The following is a 12720-nucleotide window of genomic DNA, read 5'->3' as shown; positions in this document are numbered from 1 at the left end:
TCATTCTGACCAATATGAAAATCGTAAACTTATTTAATTTTCTGTATGTCCAATGTTGATTTCTTAAACTAAAGACACCTAAATTTTCATCGTTTTTAATGCTAAAAAATTAAAAATGTTAAGGTTAAAAAAAGTAGAAATTTTTAATGTTTTTATAAATCCAACATTAATTGCTTAAAAATTATATTTAGAAAAAAAAGTTTAAAAGAGCAAAAAAAATGAGGTTGAGGGGGTTTGAACCCATGACCTTTCATGGCAAAACAAGTCTCTTAACCAAACCAACCATCTCAACATATTATTATAATAATACAAACGCGTATTAATATATTATAATTTGGTGGGGGGGGGCTATCAACTGCCGAATAAATTCTACTCAAGGGTGGAGCCGGCGGTCGGGGGGCCGGAGCCCCCCCGAGCCCTGGGCTGGCTCCGCCCCTGCTGATGGAGTACTTCCATGGATGGTACAGAATGCTGACAATGAAGCCCTCTCAAATCAGATTGCGTATACTCTGTCAATTGACATATTATAGCATCCCTAATGTATAAGAATTGATTGTTACTTTCACATGTGGAGTTGTAAGAGCATCTCTAATAGAGGGTGCCCAAAAGAGTGCCAGCTGATGTGGCATCAGCTTTGGCAACTTTTAAAGGATGCCCACTATTGGAGTGATTTTGGGTGCCAAGGAAAGTTGCCAATTTTTGACAACCTCTTGGCAACCTTGTTTATTATTTTTTAATATGAAATAGGTGGTCCCTTTCCTAGAAATAATAAAATATGTAGCTTTTTATTTTAATATTTTTAATAAAATAATAATTTCTAAGCTTATAATGGCAACTTTTCAAGCAACCTCTATTGGAGTATTTTTTAAATAAAGGTTGTCAAAAGTGATGTGGATGAAAGAGACAATAAAATATTATATTTTAAAATTATGTGTCAAGTTTTGGCACTCTTTTGGGCACCCTCTATTGGAGATGCTCTAACCCACCACCATTAGATTACTTGTTACATTTTGTAGTTTGTTACTAAAAAGTGTTACAAACTGTTTCTTTCAAATTATAAAATTAAAAAAACCATCACGGGAGGCGTGCGCATCTGGCGCGTGTTTGACACGTGTCAGGTGAGACATGTCAGACGCCTCCCAAAGCAGCAAATAATACTGCTTTTTACTTTTTGGGGTTTTTATAAGTTTAATCCTTATTTTTTAATTAAACTATTTTTTTTGTACTCAGTAATATTTTGAAATAACAATCTATTCTGCTGATATGTTACTTTTAACTTCTTACTTTTCGTATGTCACTTTGAAAAGTTACAAAGTTTGTAACTTGGAACTTGCTCTTATACTTCCTTTCCCTCTTATGAATTTCATGTGTCCCACAAAGCTCACCCGTCATAATTCTGTCTCCAGCGCCGTCCTCTTCTCCAATCCATCCTTCAACGCTGACTAGTTCTTTTTCACCGGTGGCTGGTCATTAGTCACTCTACCATTCTCTCTTTCTCTATCCTCTCCTCCGTTTGGATTTATGAAAAATCACACAATTAGATGACTTTGTTTTTGCCACTGTTTATGTTTAATGGTTGTGTTTTCTATATGATTTAGTTGGATCAATTTCTTGAATTCGTTGTAATTGTTGTCCAGTTCTTCAAACATTGAATTTGAACTTCTTTTTGAATTGTAAATTTGAATTTATGGCATAAAATAAGCCATTTACGTCTTCTTTGTAGACCATGTATCATGTACAAGGTAATGCTCTAACATAGTATTAAATTATTGTATTTTCCCAATTCTTTGTAACAAATTGGAGATTCAGATGCCATAAGCTTTAACTAGTACTGTTCTGAACAGTAAGAAAAGCATTTATTTAAAGATTCGAATTAGAATAAGGTTTGGCATTAATGGTTTTCTAGTATTTAAACCTTCTTCAATACCTATACATTTAAGTTTTAAAGTGTCAAAAGTAAATGGTGAACCGTTGAGAGATAGACAATTGATTTAAAAGCAACTAGAACTGTAGCATTCCCAAGGTAAACTGGAATTTCTGCTTTAGGCTTCAACCATATATTTCTTTCTTAGATAAAAATACAAGTTAACACAATTGCATTGCAACAAACTTTAGAGACGGACACCGACTTTAATTGGAATGGTGGTGATGCTCACTAAGATAAGAAAACTTGCAACTATTCAAGTGAAAACAGAATCCCTAAAGTATTGAACATCTATGTCTAATGGTTTGGCATGTTATGCTACTCATGACATGTTCGAAACAACTATTGAACTTCTATGAATTGATTCTGACCTCGATGAGTCCATCCAAAAAAAGTACTTAACCATTCAATCAATTTTAGAAATTGTTATATATGCAACAAAAAAAGTTTTAGATAAACAACAATAATAATTCCAATACAAAAAATCTATGAACTTTTATGATTGTTTGGCATGTTATGCTACCCACGAGTTTTAGACTAACAACAACAGCAATTCCAATACAAAATCAATAACATTAGAATTTACTACATTCACCAAACCCAATTCATAAAAGTCACAACTCTAAAAGATCAAAATACCCTTTAATCATTCTTCTCAAGTAGATCTAACTTGTTAATATCCCTACAAATTGATACAGATAGAGACTCGGATCAATTCATATCTATTCAAGTGAAAACAGAATCCCTAATGTTAATAATACTAGCAAATTCAAAGAGCAAGATCTACCTAACTCAGCAGCACCCACAATAGTTTCACGAAGTATATTCCTAGTTATAAGGAATTTCATGTGTAGCTAAGAGAAAGACCCACCTGTAATAGATTCAATGTATCTCTAACGCACTAAGAAAATAACAATACCGAAAAGAAAGAAATATGAAAAAACCAAACCAAAGAGACACATGAATAATGTACTATGTGAACATTTTGCTTGACACCATATACATCCTTATTCTAGAAGCTCAACAACTATAGCAATAGTAAATATGATGATTATTACAACGTAGATCAGGAAAAAACTCAATTAAGGAACAATAAAACCCTAGTAGATTAAGGAAGAGAACAAATAGAACTTACTACTTCTATGTTTCAATTTAAGAAATGAGATTTGCATGTTGAAGCTTCCATGGAGTTAGGCAAGAGAGAGATGTGCGAGCTAAAAAGAATCATCGAGCTTGGGAGAAACCTAATTTTCTCTGCAGAATAAATTAGGTCTTTCTTTTTTTGTTTAGATATGGCTGAACTAAAACGTTTGAGCGTGTTATATTTTGGGGAAAAAATTCCTCCCCCACGAAACGTACAAAATGTGCTGGTTTTTTTTGTTAACAATGGCAGTTATATATAAAGAGTGTCATATAGGGCTGGGCACAGTTCGGTCCAAGTCGGGGATTCATGAATCTCCAGTATTAGATTGAAATTCGGAGATTAATAAAAGGAAATCTCCAGGATTGGATTAAAAGAATAAATCTCTAGAATTGAATTGTCCTAAAATTTCAATCCAGTCCAGTTCGGGGATTCGGATATTCAGTTCCGGTCCAGTCCAATATAATTTTTCGGTGATTTGGATAAATATCTAATATTTTAAATCATAAAAAATAAATTAAAAATTTAATTTACGAGATGATAAAATATAGAATTTTATTATCTTACATAACTTGGAATAAATAATATTGTTTTAGGAAGTAAACAACATTCATTAAAAGTTACAGTAGACAACAAAGCTAAAACAACCCACAAAAATCAAAGTTACAAAATAACAAATCAATAAAAACAAACAACCTTTAATTTAAAAAAGACAACACTTTATTAGCAAAATATGATCATACCACAATCTCTATAATCATCATCCAAATTTGTAATTGAATCTTCTTAACACAACAAATTCTTTGTTTTCCAAAGGAAATGCAGTAAAAGCCAAACATCAACCTGAACATATAAAATTTATCATATTAGTGAATCAACAAATGTTAAATTAATTAGCTTTCACTTCAATAAAATTAATCAACACACTAGCAAAAAGTAAAAGGAAAAAAAATATGATTACCAAAGTGCTTTTGTTTCAGTTAAAAAACCTTAGATATCCAATTGAAATATGGATAAAAGAGACGGTGCAACTTCAGGATCAGAACTAATTTCTACAAATTAAATAACAATTATATAGTTAGTATTCATAAACATTTAATTAAAATAAAACTATGAAATATAATTGCTAAGTAAATATTACCTTCTGCAATAGCTTCAAGATCTTCAACTTCTTCTTCATGCTTGAAAGATTGAGTTGAAGTTTTCAACCAATCTTGACAACAAATCAAAACCGCAGCTATAGCAGGAGTTAAAGAACTCCTAAATTCATCCAAAGTTCTACCACTTGTGCTAAACGTAGATTCAGAAGTCACAGTTGAGCATTGAATTGCAAAAACATCTTTTACAACTTTGGATAAAGTAGAATATCTTATAGCATTGACCTTCCACCACAATAGAATGTCAAACTCAATTACATATTTTTCAGGTGTCTCATTGACATATCTTTTCCATTCTCCCTCAATTGACATATCTTTATCAATATTCAAAAAATAATCATCAATATCATCATCAATGTCATCATCCGCTTCATCCAAACTAGAAGAATTTGTGTTCCAAGATTCACATTTTCTTGCACATTTTGCACTATATACTCATCTAACAATGCAATAATAATCTTTGTGACTTGTGCCACCAACTTATTAGCATCGTTCTCACTATAAAATTCAGTGTACTTAGCCATCAAGTACTTAATTTTATACTTTGGGTCAAAAACCACCCATACAAAAAGCATCACATTCATTGTGTCAATAGAACCCCAATACTTATCAAATTTTTCCCTCATTTGAGTTCCCATGTATTTTAAGGAAGGATTTTTACTGTTTTGACATATTGTAATATCCTTGAGAATTTTCATTACCTCGGGAAAATAAAGGCTAGAGGTAGGATATGATGAACCTGAGAATTTACAAGTTATATCATAAAATCTTTTCAAAAACCTACAAAGGTTCTTAATACTCAACCAATCACTCTCAACAAGAATATCATTCGCAAAATCTTTTGCATATTTCTTATCAAGATCTTCTAACTTGTCAAATGTCTTTTGATATCCTAATGCAACATCTAACATCAAATAGGTTCTATTCCACCTAGTGGGGCAATCGTAGCATAATGCAATATTTATTATTGCTAAACTTTCGGTTATTTCACTAGTTCGGTCCAATTCAATCCAATTCGGTTATCGGTCCAGTCTTGGATAAATTTTGGTCCAGTTTGGTCCAGTTCTTTGACGAAAAGTCAACGGTCCAATCTAGTTAGGTTCTCCAAAAAAAGTCAACGGTCCGGTCCAATTCCGGACTTTTTCCTCGGATATTCGGTCTAGTCCAGTATCTCTAGGATCTGCTATGTTTATGTACGTTTTCAGTTAAAATCTAGTTTTCTTAGAATGACAAATGTGTGTCATCGTAAAGCCACATGCAATTTGAGGTTCATTGCACTTAATCTTTCAGATGACAGAAATTTAAAATATAGTGGGCGAAAAAGAATTAGATGACAGGAAAAAAATGTATGGCATATATCTTGTGTCATTTGAAATGGAAAATGACATAATGAAGCCTTCTTTTATTGCTTTGAAACAGAAATAAAAACCTAAGGGGCACGAAGTTTTACATTTGATGAGTTGAGCGGACTAATAAGATGCGTTAGAAGAGTTGATGGGGCTAATAAATATTATGTACGAACATAAAAGGGTACAAAATGTTAAATTTGTTTGGTTGAAAAGACAGATAAGTTGACCACTAAATAGATAGAATAAATGACAAAATGAGATAAGTTAATGGGAGAACCGAGGTATTAAGCCTAATATTTTTCTATTTTTACAAAAAAAACATCGAGAGTTTTCACTTTTAGCCTATAAATATGTAATATTTAAAGGGAAAATTATAAAATTGGGTCCAATGGGAAACTTTATTTAAATATTTAACTCATTTACTCAACCTACTGCATATCTAGACTATGTTTGTATGACTTTCCCAAAATACCCTTAAAATGTTTGTAATTTTATGTCGCATTTGTCTCCCTCTCGTCTGACTTCGCAGATTTCACGATATGTGAAGTCTGCGAAGATAATGTTTGGGTTATTAGATGATTTCAATTCGCAGATTTCTCAATATGCGAAGTACGAACGTGTTTTTTGCGAAGTGGTATATAACAACAAAAAGGCACAACAACAACGGATTCCAACACTAAAATCATAACATTATCAAAATTTACAACAAGATTGCCATAATAACAACATGAAAATCATAACATTATCAAAATTTACAGCAAGATTGCCACAGTAAACTCCTAACAAATCGTTTTAAAGTGAACGTGATGAATCTGGACGGAAATTTCTCCCTGTATTGGAAGTCCAGACCTTTTGGGATGAGAAATGGAAGTCCAGACTTTTTGGGATGGATGTGTCTCACAGTACAGAATAAGATTGGCACAATAACTCTTAACTAATCACTTAAAGTTGAATGGGACCAATCATGATGGGAATTTCTCCCTGTATCAGAAGGAAAGTCATCCCATCTGCATCCGAGGACACCACCTTCTTGCGGGATGTTATGTATTCAACCACCATCAGAAAAATTTAATCGTGTTAGCCAGAAAAAAGGAAGATTTGTCTTCGCAAAATGAGGATTCACGAATTATGCGAAGATAAGATGATTTTACTTAGCAAAACGATGATTTCGTGACGTCACGAGGAGAAATGTGACGCTCTGACTTAGCGAAATGATGATTATGAGGAGTCTGCGGGAGAAATTTATCGAATTACCTCGCATACTTCGCGTAATCATCGTTCCGTGAAGTTAAATCGATAAATTTCTCCCTGCAGACTTCGCGAAAATGGCATACGCTAAGTGAATTTATGGGGAAAACGCAGAGAAAATAGTATATACTTACATTTTTCGACAAAAACAATATGATAAACTGGAAAAAACAATGAAAATAACGTAGAATCACCATTTTTTTGATGGTCACAAGAAGAAAGAAACCAAGAAACGAGCAGGAACAGGAAGATGAAGAACCATGACTTTGTTTTCTAGGATTAGGAAGATGAATAATCAAGAGATGAAGAGAGGAAGAAGAGAAATACATGGTGATGTAGAGAAATAGTGCAGATTTCACGTAATTTAAAGGGAGAGAGGAAGATCAAAGGTTTGGGAATCATCTCGGGAAGAGCAATCGTTCGCGTAGGAAGAGAAAGGGGAAGGGAGAAGATGAAAGGTTAAGAGTATTTTGGGAAAGCCACACAAACATAGTCTAGATATATAGTAGGTTGAGTAAATGAGTTAAATATGTAAATGGATCTCCCATTTGATCCCATTTTTAATTTTCCCATATTTAAATTGTAAAACTCAATCAATCTTAATATCAATGAAATATTATTTTTAAAGGTTAAACATTTATTTGAAAATGAATTTTCATTTTGTCCTTTGATATTCTAACAAGTTTATTCAACTTAAATCTAAGAATTCTTCTTGATTAAAACTTTCACACTTATTTTTTTCAATCCACTTTCGATATGTATCATCATTAGTGTTTTTTTTACACTTATCAAATTTTTAATGGTTTAGCATATATATAGGTGATATCCCAGACACATAGTAAAATTTCTCTTGGGACTTGATAATGAATATGATGTTTTTTTACTAGGGTAAATAATTTATGGCAAATGATATATACAGCCCTTAGGGTTGTATATAAGCATTAATTATTCTTATATTTTCAATAAAAAAAGTCTTAACTCTAAAATAAGCATTTATTTGGACTTAACCGAAACAAAACCGACATAGAGGTTTTTGTTGAAAACCCTAGCCGTCAAGCCCGCCATCGCCTCCTGTCGGCGATCCTGGGATTTCTTGGTCGGCATGGCCAATCCGAACGGTTCTGTCTTCGATGATGACTATCTGGATATCAGAGTTCTCTTCAATCCAAAATTAAGGCTAGCTAATCAGATGGTTGCTGCGCAGCCACCGCCAAAGACGTACGCCGGAATTCCAAAGAACAATATTATCGAAACCCCACCTTCATCAGCGGCGATTTCTGACATTGGCGGAATTAAGACAGTGAGGATCTCTCAGAAGGCCTATGATAGGCGACTTGCGCTTTGCTCGACTTCTCTAATCGGAAGGATAATCCTGAATAAGGGAGATGCGCCATGGAAGGTTGCTGACCTAAAACGGACTCTTACAAATATCTGGGGGATAAATGATGCCTGGAGGCTGATATCAATAGGATGTGGGTTCTATCACATTATCCTGGAAACACAGACACTGAAAAATCAAGTTTTGGCAAAAGGAGTTCTGAATGTTAAACCTGGGACTTTCAGATTGCAGCCTTGGGTTCCGGATTTCGATCCCTTCGCGGAGAAATCAATAACTGCACAAGTTTGGGTCCGACTGTACTCTCTTCCATAGGAATACTGGGACACACAGATCCTAGCTAACATTGTAAGCTGGATTGGTGGACTGATCAGGGTGGACAGAGCTACATTGGTGGGAGACTTTGGGCACTTTGCAAGAATGCTGGTGGATGTGGATTTAAGTTCAGACCTGCCGGTTAAATTGGGCATTGAGCGGGAAGGCAAACAGTTGTGGATTGAGGTGGCCTATGAGAAATTACCAAGTTTTTGCAAGGTGTGCTCAAATATTGGGCATATGGCTTACGATTGTAAGTGAAATAAAAAACCAATGCTGGAAATGGATAAAAAAGTCGCGCCTACAGGTCCGCAAAGCAAGAAATTTTCTAAAGAACCATCCCGGATGGATATCCCGATAAAAAGAGTAACAAATAGAATTATTGGGGATTTACAACTCTGCGAGACGGGTAAAGGCGGTAATGAGGAGATGAAACGATCGGTGATGGATGAGGAAGAGGTCTCGCCATGTGAGGAGGAAGGGACAGTGGTCTCGGAGGAAGAACATGAGGAGGAGGCGGCGGCGGAATCGCCGAGGGATGACCATGACCATCAATTAGCTCTCGTAGGGGAAGAAGGGGCAGTGGTCTCGAAACATGAGGAGGAGGAGGCTGAGGAATCGTCGAGGGATGATCACGATCATCAATTAGCTCTCGCAGGCAGTCCACAACTGCTGGACGGGCTGAGTATAGTAAACTTTGATCCGGTAGATAGGTCAATATCACGAGGAGCGGATAATTTGACGAACGTTTCATCTACACAGGATACCCAATCATGGGCAGATATGGCAGAGGATGAGAGTGGGATGTGGGAAACAGCTGGTTCAAAGACGGCTAAACAGAAAGCGGAGAGGAAAGACACAAAGACAGGATCAACTCGGGTCAAACGGGTCAGTAATTTGCATAATAGATATAAATGAATGTTTTATATTGGAATTTGTACGGTGAAATTGGAATTCTCAAGCTCAGAATGACAGGCCCATGGGTGGTTATGGGAGATTTTAATGCTATTCTTGGATCACATGAGAAAACAGGTAGAGCTCCGGCTGTCAGGCCATGTCATGAATTCAGGAACTTTATTGAGGGGGCTAAGCTTATTGAGGTTGCAAAACAGGGGCTGATGTATTCTTGGAGTAACGGTCGAATGGGTTCGGCTAGGATGGAAAGTAAGCTGGACCGATCTCTTATTTCAGAAGATTTTTCAAAATATTGGGATATTTACAGTAGCGTGGCTCTGACTCGGCATCACTCTGATCATTGTCCACTCCTCTTCAGAAGTATACAGAGAATTCGAAAGCCTGCGCGGTTTCGGTTTCAGAATATGTGGGTGCAACATCCGAATTTGCGTGAGGTTGTTAAGACTTGGAGTAGCTATGATACGAGACTTCCGCCTATGCAAAATCTTGGCGCGAAATTAAAACAGTTGTGCGAGATCTTATGCAGATGGAATAGAGAGGTTTTTGGGCACTTAGACGTCAGAATTGAGGAAGCCAACAACACTCTTAATCAGATTCAATGGGAAATTGCTCGCACCAGTTTCTCTCTAGAGCTTCATCAGCAGGAATTAGCCGCGTATACTGAACTGGATGCGGTTCAAAGCCAAAAGGAAACGTATCTTCGTGATAAGAGCAGAATTAAGTGGTTAAAGGAAGGGGACAGGAACTCGGGCTTCTTTCATAAAATGGCTACTATTCGATCAGCAAACGTCGGAATCAATTTTCTGCGGGTTAATCATGAAATTACCTCGGACCCCCAACGAATTGATGACCATATTGAGAGTTATTTTCAGGATCTGTTCAAGGCGGATGGCAATTTCCCACAGGAGCATGCGAAGATCTTCGAAGTAGTCCCGCGGCTAGTTACGGCTTCGGATAATGACGACCTGACAGCTTGCCCGGGAATTTCTGAGGTGCGCAGAGTGGTTTTTGATATGGACAAGAATAGTTCTCCTGGGCCGGACGGCTTCACGGGTCAATTTTTTCAGACATGCTGGGATATAGTGGGCTCAGACATTTATGCCATAGTTAAAAGCTTCTTCGACATGGGTCAGGTCATCCCGGGGCTGAACTCTAGTTTAATGGCGCTCATTCCTAAATCGGAGGACGCAATTTCAATTGATCAGTACAAGCCAATCGCTATGAGCAACTTCGGTTATAAAATTATCTCTAAGCTGCTCGCTGACAGATTGTCACAGATTATGTCTCGGATTATTTCACCTAACCAATTTAGGTTCATTGTAGGTAGAAGTATCCATCAGTGTATTGCTTTGGCTTCTGAAGGTACCAATATGCTGAAGAAGCGCTGCTTTGGAGGTAATATGGCAGTTAAAATTAATATTCGGAAAGCGTTTGATACCTTAGACTAGAACTTCTTGTTAACTGTGATGGAAGCTTTTGGGTTCTCAGTTCAATTTTTGGATTGGATCCTCAATATCCTGTCATCTGCACGTATTTCAATTTTGTCTGGTGTTATTCAGATGCTCCAGAGGGGTCAGACAGGGGACCCTCTATCCCCTCTTCTGTTCGCCATTGCTGAAGACCATTTAAGTCGGTGGCTAATGCAATTACAACTGTCAGGCAAACTTACTCCGATGAACTATTCAAGGGATAAGCATTTCCCGACACATTTACTATATGCAGATGATGTTCTTCTATTTTGCAAGGCTTCTTTGAGCAATTTAAGGGTTTTAAATGAAGTTTTTGCTCTTTACGGTTTGATGTCGGGTCAGCATGTTAATTGGAACAAGTCAGAAATGTTTCTCAGTGAGTTTATCAGTGCGCGCAGGAGAGCAAAATTGGCTGAGAAACTTGGTATCAACTTGGGCTCTCTCACATTTTGGTACTTAGGTGTTCCGCTGTTTACTGGGCTTCCTCATAAGCACCATCTTTAGGGGTTAATGGACAAAATTTTAGCACACTTCTCGTGATGGAAGGGTCACTCTCTGTCAATGGTAGGGAGAGTTGCGTTGGTTAACTTGGTGGTCTACAACAGCTTTATTCACTCATTTATAGTGTATAAATGGCCTAGAAACTTGCTCTCTCATATGAATAATTGTATTCGGAACTTTGTCTGGACGGGTTCAATTGACAGTAGGAAATTGGTTGCTGTTTCCTGGATGAAGTGATGTAAGCCTGTGCAGGAGGGTGGCCTTGGATTGAAGGACCTTCATATTCTGAATCAAGCCTTACTTGGGAAGATAGCTTCGGGGATTATTAGAGATGATTCATTTTGTTTCTTGCTGCTCCGGTCTCGTTTTGTCAACTCGGCGGGGCTGCCTAAGAACTATGTTATAACCTCCTCAAATTGGAGCTCGGTGAAGCTTGTCTTTAAAATTCTGAACCTCCATTGTTTCTGGTGGCTTGGGCGTAATTCAATGCTCAGTTTTTGGAACGAAGCATGGATCAATCCACCCATAGCAGAACAGATGGGATTATCGGCTCGTCAAAGACGGGAGGCAACCGATGTGGTTAGCGATTATCTAAAAAACGATGAATGGCATAGCCTGCCGGTAATGCCAAGCGAGGTTGACTATAGGGTCAGGGCGGTACGATCAGGGAAAGACAGTGATGATATTTGCATTTGGAGACCGGCGATTAATGGCGTTTTCAAGGCTAAACTGTTCTATGCTTGGATGCAGGGCAGCTCCATGCCTTTAAGGTGGTGTCATTTTATTTGGAATTGCTATATCCCGCCTTCGCACTCGTTGATTTGTTGGAAGGAAGTTTTGGGAGCGCTTGCAACGCATGACCGGTTGCTGGTTAGGGGCTGTCACGTTGTCTCTCGCTGTAGCCTCTGCAGAGCGGACATGGAAACAACGTTACACCTTTTTCTAACTTGCCCTTTTTCTTTGCAGGTATGGAATTCAATTGAATCTCTGTTTGGACGTACTTTATATAAACTGGGATCGTTGCTGGATCTGTTAATTGATGCGAGCAAGCAGAATTTTAGCACGCAAATACGTGCACTCTGGAGATCCGCCATTGTCAATAGAGTCTGGGTCATTTGGATGACCAGAAACAAAGCAATATTTGAAGATGAGGACCCCTGCATTTCATTAATGCTGTGAAAGCTTTGGCGCTCTATTCATGAATCTGGTAGCTTGGTCATGGATCTATGTGGAACTCGACAACGGAGCTGCACACGCTGAAGGAACTTCATCTGCCAGTTTTAAAACACTGTGCACCATGAATAATTCCAGTTCGTTGGCAACCTCCGCCGGTCAATTGGATGAAGGCCAATACATATGCTTCTG

Source organism: Euphorbia lathyris, chromosome 1 (assembly GCF_963576675.1).
Source record: "Euphorbia lathyris chromosome 1, ddEupLath1.1, whole genome shotgun sequence".
Lineage (NCBI taxonomy): Eukaryota > Viridiplantae > Streptophyta > Magnoliopsida > Malpighiales > Euphorbiaceae > Euphorbia > Euphorbia lathyris.
Note: the sequence above shows the minus strand (reverse complement) of the source record.